General features: G+C 40.6%; 1 long non-coding RNA gene across 1 annotated transcript; it reads left to right on the forward strand.

Moving 5' to 3' along the window:
* Positions 1-493: 493 nt before the first annotated feature.
* LOC138957245 (uncharacterized) lies at positions 494-3,635 on the forward strand. Its single transcript, XR_011452974.1, has 4 exons — positions 494-665; positions 997-1,071; positions 1,378-1,458; positions 1,898-3,635. It is a non-coding gene; the product is annotated as an uncharacterized lncRNA (long non-coding RNA).
* Positions 3,636-10,000: the final 6,365 nt, after the last annotated feature.

The raw sequence follows: 10,000 nt of genomic DNA on the forward strand, positions 1-10,000 counted from the left end.
CTTCTTCTTCTTCTTCTTCTTCTTCTTCTTCTTCTTCTTCTTCTTCTTCTTCTTCTTCTTCTTCTTCTTCTTCTTCTTCTTCTTCTTCTTCTTCTTCTTCTTCTTCTTCTTCTTCTTCTTCTTCTTCTTCTTCTTCTTCTTCTTCTTCTTCTTCTTCTTCTTCTTCTTCTTCTTCTTCTTCTTCTTCTTCTTCTTCTTCTTCTTCTTCTTCTTCTTCCTCCTCTTCTTAGTCGTCGTCTTCTTGTTCTTCTTATTCTTCTTCTTCTTCTTCTTCTTCTTCTTCTTCTTCTTCTTCTTCTTCTTCTTCTTCTTCCTCTGGTTCTTGTTCTTCTTCCTCCTCTTCTTAGTCGTCGTCTTCTTGTTCTTCTTCCTCTTGTTCTTCGTCTTCGGATTCTCCAATGCGGAATTGTGTGTACATGTGGTGCGTGAGGTGACACTGACCTGATCACAGTCACACTATGGTTGCTTGGTCTGCTCTGGATTGGTATAATCATAGATATCCCTTGACAGGATCGCCAACTCTGCGCGCGCGCCAACGCTGGCCCTGTTTCGAACTCCCGTCTGCGGCTGCGAGAGGTTTTGACAGTAACTTTACTTCCGGTGCAGTCTTTCAACACATGGAGAAGAAGGAGAATTTCGAAGGGGAGGTGGAGTTTGTGGCTGAGGTATGTGAAAAGCAAACAAAGCAATACAAAAAGATCATTGCTGATGATTGAAATGAGTCATGTGAATCAACAATTAAGATTGATTGTGGACGGCACGTCATTATTTTTGTTTTTAACACTTGAAACGCGAGAGCATCTGACACACTGGTAAATCCGAAGCTGTGCACGCAAGCTGATCAGCAGATCGTTTTTCTGCAGAATTCTCGCTCACATCGGCCACTATTTTAGCTCAGCGAACCGACAAATTTGCAACAGAACAATTTCTGAATGTTAGAAATTCGGCTGTAGATTTATAGATACCCTTTCTATTCCATGGTTGTTGTTTTTTCAGGGGGAAAGTACCGACATCTCAATCGCTGAAAAGATGACAGCATCACCACAAAAGAAACTCCAAGAATTGCCAAAAGTAAGTAAATATATTGACAGATCTATGTAAAAGACTATGAAAATTTAGAACTGGAACAACAGATATTCAAGAAATAACCGATAAGTGATATATTATAACTGAACCATTGATTGATTTGAATACATGTACATCATGCATGGAAGTTAAAAATGGTGCAGGAACTGAAGTCAGATCAACACATCAAAAAGATCAGTGCAACATATTTGTTTTCTTTCCCCTCCAGCATAATTCTGTTTTGATATATGCTTGATGTCTTCTGTTGTTTTTAAATTCATTGTCACTTCTAAATTGCATGCTTTATTGCAGAACGCTTGTGCATCTATCAAGAATGACAACTGCCTTTCACCGGAGCTCAGAGGGCTTGTCGACCAATTCAGTAATTGAAAAGTAAGTTTTTGAGTAAGGCGATATAAAAAAAATCAGCTTGCAAAGTCCCAGTACCTGAAAGATCACTTTCATTCATAGTTTTCAAGCAAAAATACTGCTTCGTTGCACAGAGAGGCTACTGTTTACAAATATTTTAGGTACATGCCTGCCACTACAATATTTCATGTGTTTTTTAGGATCATTGATAGCACATGTCATAGTTGAAAGACATAATAAGGATTCATGAAAGTGGTTTGTCAACACGTTCTATAACGACAAATGGAATACAAAAATTTAATAAGTTCACATCCATTCATGTAAAGTGTAGTTTTTGGTTGTTGTCGTGTGTTGTTGGTTTTGATTGTGTGCATGCATCTACATCTTCAGTTTCACTCTTGGGTTGATTTCTGCTATATTTGTGTGTTGTTTTATTTATAATATTTTATTTTCTGTGTTTTAGGTGCAGATCTGGAAGAGAAACTTCTGCTTCTTCATGACTGCCTAGTTCCCTGAGGCAAGGTTGGGAATGCTGCCAAGGAGAAGGCGTGGGCCAGGTACTACTCTGCTTTTTCAACCCAGCATTCAGGCATTACTGAGTTGACAATATCCCCTGCAGTTTCAGCCTGGATTGCCTTGAACATGTTTATACTGTTGGTGTCTTAAAGGCCTATGAAGAAAAACTAGGGAACCAGTAAGTGCATTAGAAATCAAAGAGGATGAAGAGGACAATGCAAAGTATGTTGGAGGATGTGTTGCCAAAAAGCTAAAACAGAGAGTTTGGTGTCTCCAAAAGAGTGCGTACAGAGATGAGAAATTGCAGTGTTTGGAAGCCATGACTTGCGCACCTGAATCCTACAGTGAAACCACCCCTGACATGACAAGCATGCTGAACAAGGGCAAACTGACATGACAAGCATGCTGAACAAGGGCAAACTGACCTTTGCCAAGCCCAATGTATTGCAGATGTGTCTGTCCATGCAACACAAAGCAGAAATCTTAAACAGAATGAGGCAAAGCGTTGATGATATCAAATAACCAAAGGGAAGTAATTGCTCTTTATTCATACGACATGACTGTGTAATAGAGTAAGCGAGAGTTGTACAAAACCTTTTCTCCTGGCACCTGAGAGAATAACAAGCATTGAAATATACAAGCGACTTTCATCCTCTCGTGCCAGGAGAAAAGGTTGCGTACAACTCTCGCTTAATCTATTACACATGTCGTATGCATAAAGAGCGATTACTTCCCTTTGGTGATTTGATGTCCATGGAACATATTTTCTGGGAAACCTGTGCATCAACACACAGGCAAAAGCAGATGACTTTATTGAACCATGCAGGAACAGTGATGCTGTTCCGGTGTGTTTTTATGACACTTTGTATTCATTTGATCTTTCACAAGCTGTTCAAGAAGACACTTTGCAAAATGTTCTGTTTTTTTTTAAATAAGACTCCACCACAAACTGAAGACAATGATGGACAAAATGAAATGTACATGGAAAGAAAAGACTGAGGAAAAAGCTGAAAACATACAATGTTGGACAAAATGAAATGCACATGGAAAGAAAGGAGTTTGAGGAAAAAGCTGAAAACATACAATGTTGAGAACAATCAGGAAGGATCTCTGTAGTGTGTTGTGTATGATCTTTCTTCATGCAGTACAAACTATCCTATCTGATCAAGTGCATGTACATTGAATTTGAACTTCTTGATTGTTGTCTTAGGTGTCAATTTTTTGTGTTAAAATGTACTTCTCTTCCTATTTGGTTCAGTATTGTATCACATGTATGGCTTGTTCAGTGCCTGTTCTGTATTTTCATGAGTCCATGTAAATTTAAGTCTGCAACATGAAAAATTGAAACATATTCATTTTGCTATGGTTCAAACCTAATTCCTTTATGTACTTGTTCAAAATATAATTTTGACAGCGAGATATTTTGCAAACAGTTTTCATTTCAAAATCAATTGTCAGCCACTTGATAAATGTCTTGCATCGATGCATCTGATTGTTTTTATGTTGACCACTATGTACACTGGAATTTGCTTTGCTTTCCTAATAGAACATGTTCAGTCGCATACCAGCAACACTTTGTTATAACCTTGAATGGTTGAAAACGACGTTAAACACCAAATAAAGAAAGAAAGAAAGCAACACTTTGTTAACGTTTGAATGGAATTGGAAGTTGTATGAACTCAAATAGAGCATATGTATCTTTGGTCACAGTGACACACACACACACCATACAGTGACAATTAATGCAGGGCCGGTATGCAACCCCCCCCCCCTCCCCAACCTAAACATGTACCTCACTTATTTAAAAAAAATGTATTATTGTTTATTTTATGCTGTTTCATGCAAGAAGCAACCATTTTCCTATCTCAGAATATGACCTACCCTTCCCCTGACCCCAACAAGGGGCAGAGGAACATCCCCCTGGACCACCACTGGCAACCCCCCCCCCCCCCTCCTCTTTGCTTAGTCCGGCCCTGTAATGTACCAACATTCACTATCTCACTCAGTCTCAATTCGCACAATTTGACACAAGAAAGATTCCTATTCATACACATGCATATATTTAATCAATGAAGTAGATACATTCTCAAACAAAGTTTCAACATGTTGCACCCAAATTAAAGCATAAATTCTTGTGACATTTAATTTAATTAATTAATTAACGGGAATTAATCAATGCTTTAATTTGGGAGTTTAAAATTTGTCGCAATAATTTCTTGGTCAAGTTTATTTACATTCTCTGCTAAAGAGCTTTACAGTCAAATCCAATTTTCCACACCTAACCTATAAAACACAACATTCCAAATGAAAAAAAAAAAAATCATTCTCTTGGCTCAGAATTGGTGTTGATTAATTGTAACACAAAGCAATTTACTGAAAATGTTACTTGTCACTCACTTCAACACTGTCGCCAAGCCAGTCTAAACTGCAGCACGCTGCTTCAGGAGGGACTTTTTCCTTTACACTTTAAATCCAAACACCATCGGCTGCGTAGAAAAATCACTGAAAATGCTGACTCAAAGTCAAACCTTAACCAAGCTGGCCTCCAGGCTCCAGCACAACAACCTTAACCACCTGGTTCCCCTTGTTCTTCGCGAGGCACCACGACTCGGGAAGCTGCTGTACATCACGACACAGTTCTTCAAAGTTGTAGTTGCAACAACCTCTGGCAATTCTGGTGCGGGACGGAATGTCTGAAAAAAAGCAGAACAATAAACCCTTAGTAAAACTAAATTTCTAGAGAAATAAGTCTAACTGTCTATACAAATAGCTGGATGATAGCTATTAATGGCAGTTGATAGACGTTTGAAGTTGAACGATTTGGTGGAGAATAGGTCGACAAGCTCTCTGAGCTCCGGTGAAAGGCAGTTGAAAGGCAGAAAGAACAAGCGTTCTGCAATAAAGCATGCAATTTAGAAGTGACAATGAATTTAAAAACAACAGAAGACATCAAGCATATAGACTATATCAAAACAGAATTATGCAAGAGGGGAGAGAAAACAAATATATTGCACTGATCTTTTTGATGTGTTGATCTGACTTCAGTTCCTGCACCATTTTTAACTTCCATGCATGATGTACATTCAAATCAATCAATGGTTCAGTTATAATATATCACTTATCGGTTATTTCTTGAATATCTGTTGTTCCAGTTCTAAATTTTCATAGTCTTTTACATAGATCTGTCAATATTTTTACTTACTTTTGGCAATTCTTGGAGTTTCTTTTGTGGTGATGCTGTCATCTTTTCAGCGATTGAGATGTCGGTACTTTCCCCCTGAAAAAACAACAACCATGGAATAGAAAGGGTATCTATAAATCTACAGCCGAATTTCTAACATTCAGAAATTGTTCTGTTGCAAATTTGTCGGTTCGCTGAGCTAAAATAGTGGCCGATGTGAGCGAGAATTCTGCAGAAAAACGATCTGCTGATCAGCTTGCGTGCACAGCTTCGGATTTACCAGTGTGTCAGATGCTCTCGCGTTTCAAGTGTTAAAAACAAAAATAATGACGTGCCGTCCACAATCAATCTTTATTGTTGATTCACATGACTCATTTCAATCATCAGCAATGATCTTTTTATATTGCTTTGCTTGCTTTTCACATACCTCAGCCACAAACTCCACCTCCCCTTCGAAATTCTCCTTCTTCTCCATGTGTTGAAAGACTGCACCGGAAGTAAAGTTACTGTCAAAATCGTCTTTTCCGCTTTCCGCTACTTGGTGAGCGCGCGCAACGAGTTGGCGATCCCGTCAATACACATCTATGGTATAATTAATCAACAGCCTGATTCGCACCAAAAGTCATTAGGCTGCCTCTTGTCAAGAGTGGGAACAGAACTGTTCAGAAACAACTCTGTCAGGTTTGTATGGATTGTCAAAAGAGTGAATACTCTTGTTTTTATTGAGACCAAATTTCCCATGTGACATTATAGGCGAGTCACCAGCGAGGAGTGTGTCTGAAACACGTGGACAAGGAGCACGTGTGGAAAGTTTGCCTCACTAGAAGCAAGAGTTATACTCTTTCACGGACCATACAAGTTATTTCCGGAATTCGTCTTCATCATGCTGTCTGTCTGTCTGTCTGTCTGTCTGTCTGTCTGTCTGTCTGTCTGTCTGTCTGTCTGTCTGTCTGTCTGTCTGTAGGTCCTTTTGTTCATCCGTTTGAGCTGTCTGTCTGCAGGTCCTTTTGTTCATCCGTTTGAGCTGTCTGTCTGTAGGTCCTTTTGTTCATCCGTTTGAGCTGTCTGTCTGTGGGTCCTTTTGTTCATCCGTTTCAGCTGTCTGTCTGTAGGTCCTTTTGTTCATCCGTTTGAGCTGTCTGTCTGTAGGTCCTTTTGTTCATCCGTTTGAGCTGTCTGTCTGTAGGTCCTTTTGTTCATCCGTTTGAGCTGTCTGTCTGTGGGTCCTTTTGTTCATCCGTTTCAGCTGTCTGTCTGTAGGTCCTTTTGTTCATCCGTTTGAGCTGTCTGTCTGTAGGTTCTTTTGTTCATCCGTTTGAGCTGTCTGTCTGTAGGTCCTTTTGTTCATCCGTTTGAGCTGTCTGTCTGTAGGTTCTTTTGTTCATCCGTTTCAGCTGTCTGTCTGTAGGTCCTTTTGTTCATCCGTTTGAGCTGTCTGTCTGTGGGTCCTTTTGTTCATCCGTTTGAACTGTGTCGCGGACAGTTGTATGTATATAAGGTTCCTTGGTCGGGCGTTGCTGACAGGTACCTGTGTCAAGGTGGGAAGACCTGTAGCTGGGCTTAGCTCAGTGACTCCACGCCTTGCACGCTTTGCACGCATTGCACGGGACGTTCACGGTAGGCTGCGCGCTATTTGTAGAGTTCACTGGTTACCTTGTAGCTGACCGTAAAATTCATAAGCATTCTTTTTTCTGTCTCGGCCGAGACCAGATGTTTTTCGAACGGCTGCGAAGTTCGCGTTGTGAATTGTCGTTTGAGTTCGAAGTTATTTTTCAGTAGTAATGTACGTCTACTGGTTGACTTTGTTAAAGTCGGTTGCGTAAAGTGTACGCGATGATATTCATTGGCCTGTGTGAGGTAAGCTATATTTCTTGGTCTAGTTGGATAGACTTTTGTCAGTTTTGCTGAAGGTGAATTAGCGGCCGGTGGCAGGGGACAGGGAACCTACATTAGTTACCGGTTGTACTGTTTTGTCTCGTCTTTGTGTTGTTGTAAATAGTGTTCATCATAGTGTTTAAAAGGAAATCATTATAATGGTAAATTGTATTGTAGAAGGAAACCAAAGTTTAGAGTCATTGTGCTTCCTCCTCATCCCTAATAATGATGTCTATTGGAGGAGGAAGTCACGTGTCTTATATTTTTGGGGTGATTATTGACTTTGGCCTTCTAGGCTTTCAGTGTTTACTGTCGAGGACAGACCGGACGGGAAGGTGCGAACCTTAGCTTCTCAGCATGGAGGAGGCACCACCACGCTGCTGCTTGAGCAGCAACTTTGGACCCTCGCAGTGGCACCCCCACGCTGCTGTTTGAGCAGCCACTTTGGATCATCGCCGTGGCATCACTACGCTGTTTTTTGAGCAGCTATTTCGTAACGTCACAGCGGCGCAACCACGCTGCTGTTGAGCAGCAACATCGAACCGGCGCCGTCGCTGCAGCATGTGTGCCGTGTGACAGCTCTCAACCGGGCTGACTCTCTCACCCCCGCGACAGAGACGCAGGTGTCGACCCGAGGGCGCACCCACCCCCCCTGAATTCGTCGAACGTGTAGCTAAGTACTTTCTTTCAACGATAGATATCATTTATGGAATGAGGAGGGCCTTTAAGACGTACGTTCTTTGTATTTGACTATCCTGATTGTCTCGTATGTCGTTTGTTGACATTATTTGACTGTTGTTTACTTTCTCATGTTCATTATGTTCATCTTCATGTATTCGTGTTAACCTTTCCATCATTCCATCCATCGTCACCCCCATTTTTCACCCAACTGGGAACTATTAAATATTTTCATTTATTTACATCGGTGTTCTGTGAGTGCTGTGTGGTGTGGCCAAAGTTTTTGTGTGAAAAACTAAACATGCAAACGTGCATGCACGCGACAAACTGTCTGTCTGTAGGTCCTTTTGTTCATCCGTTTGAGCTGTCTGTCTGTAGGTCCTTTTGTTCATCCGTTTGAGCTGTCTGTCTGTAGGTCCTTTTGTTCATCCGTTTGAGCTGTCTGTCTGTAGGTCCTTTTGTTCATCCGTTTGAGCTGTCTGTCTGTAGGTCCTTTTGTTCATCCGTTTGAGCTGTCTGTCTGTAGGTCCTTTTGTTCATCCCTTTGAGCTGTCTGTCTGTAGGTCCTTTTGTTCATCCGTTTGAGCTGTCTGTCTGTAGGTTCTTTTGTTCATCCGTTTGAGCTGTCTGTCTGTAGGTCCTTTTGTTCATCCGTTTGAGCTGTCTGTCTGTAGGTCCTTTTGTTCATCCGTTTGAGCTGTCTGTCTGTAGGTTCTTTTGTTCATCCGTTTGAGCTGTCTGTCTGTAGGTCCTTTTGTTCATCCGTTTGAGCTGTCTGTCTGTAGGTCCTTTTGTTCATCCGTTTGAGCTGTCTGTCTGTAGGTCCTTTTGTTCATCCGTTTGAGCTGTCTGTCTGTAGGTTCTTTTGTTCATCCGTTTGAGCTGTCTGTCTGTAGGTCCTTTTGTTCATCCCTTTGAGCTGTCTGTCTGTAGGTCCTTTTGTTCATCCGTTTGAGCTGTCTGTGCACATGTGTTTTCCTTTATCTATGTGATTTGACCTGATGTAAACTGTGATTGATGTTTTTGGAGACGCTTTGTAATTGTTCTTTGTCCATATGTTTTTTTGGCAAAACTCGCAAAACCTGTTTTTCTCAGTCCAAGTGACTACCATAACGCTGCTGAAAAATATGTGTTTATGAATGTTCCATTTAAAATGCAAGTTTACAAATATGTTATTCTATTGCTCATTGATACTGTTTTTGCTCAAGATTTAGTAGGTACATGTCTGTTTGAAAAGCTCAGTTAGAAAGTGTGTGTCTGCATCACCGCCTCCCTGAAGGTTATTTTTTTCTAACGTTCGCTGGATTTGTTGAAAAATAATTCTAAAGACTGGTATTAAATTCGACGACAATTTGCCCAACGCAAATTTGTGGTCACGCTTGTTACAGAAATCTTTCTGTAGATTTTGACCCCTGCTGAAGCAACGGTTATTATTAAAAATTAAGTGCAACTTGTTTAAATGTGACCCTTTTGCTTAATTTTCTAGACATGTGGTGATTTCGTGGGAGAAAGTTCGAACCACTGTGTATGCTATTTTTGGCTTTATTTGAGCTAAAAAAAAAACCCACCTAAAGTCGTTTGAACCGAGTGGTAATTGGCTCCTCCACGTGACCGCACCTGTAAGGGTCACAAAGACAAATGCTTAAACTCTGTGCTCATGTTTTGCTAATCTAAATTATGTTTTTTGTTTGTTGGTTAGTAGAAAAACAGAAACGCCGTTATTGGCAATTTCTGTGATAGATAGGTTAGCGTAGTTTAGAGTCTGCAGAGCGATATAGCGCATTAGCAGTGGTACTACTATTTATTGCAATGTACAAAATGCATGTTATAGCAAAGCTGTAGCTAAGCTTATTACATATCCTGTGCAACACAGCTTCTGAATTGCACAATTATGAGAAGAAAATAAAAGTATAAATAAAAGTAATAATGAGTCTGCGATGAGAAAACAAATGGCAAGACAGACAAAAAGAACAACAAAAACAAAGTATAAATTTGAAAATTATGGCAAATCTTCATCCCCCAAATGTTGACCTCTGTTACCCTGTTGCAATAAAGGTTATTTTGATTAATTTATTAAGTGTTTGTTTATGAGTGTGTGTCTGTGTGAGTGTGTGTGTGTGTGTGTGTGTGTGTGCGTGTGTGTCTGTGTGTGTGTCTGTGTGTGTGTGTGTGTGTGTGAGAGAGAGAGACTGAGAGAAAAGGGTAAGCGAGAGAGAGAGTGTGTATGTGAGTGTGTGTGTGTTGTGTGTGTGTGTGTGTGTGTGTTTATGTTTGTGTGTGTGTGTGTGCGCGTGCGTGCGTGCGTGATGTGCGTGT

Source organism: Littorina saxatilis, unplaced genomic scaffold, assembly GCF_037325665.1.
Source record: "Littorina saxatilis isolate snail1 unplaced genomic scaffold, US_GU_Lsax_2.0 scaffold_403, whole genome shotgun sequence".
Lineage (NCBI taxonomy): Eukaryota > Metazoa > Mollusca > Gastropoda > Littorinimorpha > Littorinidae > Littorina > Littorina saxatilis.